The sequence below is a fragment of the Penaeus chinensis genome, chromosome 19, assembly GCF_019202785.1.
Source record: "Penaeus chinensis breed Huanghai No. 1 chromosome 19, ASM1920278v2, whole genome shotgun sequence".
NCBI lineage: Eukaryota > Metazoa > Arthropoda > Malacostraca > Decapoda > Penaeidae > Penaeus > Penaeus chinensis.
Window position 1 is genome coordinate 5,210,068 of NC_061837.1, and position 2,500 is coordinate 5,212,567.

A 2,500-nucleotide genomic window follows, 5' to 3' on the forward strand; every position below is an offset into this window, starting at 1 on the left:
AATGGTTTCGATTCAGATAAAGAAAGTATATCTTTTCCACAGATAAACATTTTTTGCTATACTAGAAAAATAGGGGGTTACCAAAGACTCCTAAAAGGGCCTCTCAAGACCTCCTTAAATCTAGCTACGACCTCAGCTGACTAATGGTTATTATACGAGGGCAAATTTTCCTTTACGTTCGACAAACAACAAGCATTCTGTCTGTTATCTTCAAATATATATACTGATCAATAGCGATCTATGAATCAATATTACAAAAAAATAAATATATATACATATATATATATATATAACTTTGCAAATTATCATGAATATTAAAATAAAAGGCTAGTAACACTGCCTCTGAAACCAGACTCCAGTAAGGGATTGTTGTCCTTTTGACCAGACTTTATTGTACAGTATCACGTAGAATACGTTTCACTATATTGTGGAGTAGCATGTTTTGCTTACACATGGCGACCATCCTTGCGAGGCACATTTGGCCCGTATTATATTCGACATAATTCTCAAACTACAAATACAAGTATTAAAAACATATCATCAAAAAGTTCTAGCCTTCTGAAGCAGCGTGGTGAGACAGTAGGTATTGTGTTTTGGTTGAACAGCAGTGGCTTGATGAAAGAAGGTAGGTAAAAAGAACGTTCTCGCCTGGATCGATGACACCCGGTTGACTGGCTGAGTGGTCAGGAAAATCCCAGGCCTTGATGAATGACACTCGTCACACATGTAACGCAATGTGGGTATTTCTTCAGAAGGCACGCTCGGCCGATCACGACGATACTGGTACCATTGAATTATCTCACCCTATTATTCATGTATGTAGGAATCATGACGCGGAAATCCACTTACCTTACAGAATTGGCCCCGATAGTAGGGAGAGCACGAAGTTTACCAGAGAAATTGCAGTATAAAATAGGTAGAAAAATGAGCTGTACCGCTACACACTTCATGTTATAATAGCAAATGTATTGGGATTACATCCCCCAACCCCCGCTCAGGAACACAAGAATCCTCCATGTATTTACGGCAGGATAGACCCTACGACCGACATGCAGGGGGGAATCCGAAAATGAGCTGTACAACCTATATTGCCGGTATCATTATGGTCGGCAGCGCCTCGATTCTTTGAATAAATACCTCCAAACAATCTTCCATGTATTCGCGGCAAGATGGAGCCTACCGACCGACATGAGGGGTGACATCCTATATCATTTAATACAGGGAACTGTGCCCCCTGGGACCTACTTTGGGGAGAGCTGCCGCTCCCCAACCCCCGCCATCAAATGCAGGGTCTTCCACGATTTCACGGCAGGATGAAGCTTACGGCTGACATGTGAGGTAAAATAAAGGGTGTACAGTGGGGTGAAATATGGAGGAATGGGAGTTGCATACCCTATATTACCGGTATCGTCGTGATCGTCCGTGATCGATCCTATTAAGAAATGCTATATACAATCCTCCACGTAAGATGGAGCCTATGGCAGAGAATACACTAACCTGTGAGATAACCCTTACATGTTTTCTCGACATCCTGTAGAAGCGTGGCCGCGAGTTCGCCGGCGGACCTTTGTCATTACTGTTGAGGACCTCGCAGCACAAGAAAGGAAACTCGTGCTCATACTGATGATGCTATAGACAGAACATGGACTCTAATCTGAAATTAAGTACCATGTAGCATCGGATACTGACATTATTCCGTCCTTTTTTACCTCGCCTAGAGGCTGCGGCGCCAGCACTCTTCGCGAACTACGCAGTTCCAGTATGTCCCGCTTAGCAGTGTGTCAGTGCTTTTGATGATGTGGGGGGTTGTATCGATATACTACACTGTATATTTGACTCCACTTCATAGTTAGTGTTCAGGGGGCGTGTAGGTATACAAGGTACATCTTCATATCCTAGTGACGGCCTTCTGTTCTGTCCTGTCTGGAGGATTCTTTGCATTCCAGGACGGGGGAAAACTCCTACAGTAGATTATTTAATTATCTTTCTTATTTTCATGCCCTCTCCAAAAATGTGTATGGAGGGGTAGGGGTGGGGGTTCATAATTCCTACATACATGAGTAACCGGGTGGGATGAATCCATCGATATTGGACGCGTGCACATCTTAACAATTACCGTCATTGTGTTCTTAAACGATAGAATCCGCAAATAGTATTGATACAAAAATAGGTGATCATTTCATAAACAAATATTTCATATCAACAATCCGCAAAATGCCACATACACCTCCTGGGCAGCAATTGGTATTACAGTGGAACAAAGAATCAACGAGCACTGCGGAACTTACGAGTATAACGCTGCAGTAGTACACGTATAAGAGATATAATATTTACCTGAATGATGAAAAAAAAAAAAACATGATTCAACACGGCAGAGCAGAATAATGAAACATGCTTGTGCTGGGAAGAAAAATCTCAAATACATATATGCACCGACCTCGTTTGTTACAATTTTCAATGAGTGCTAAAAATCTAAAATGTTAAATATTTCACATTAATG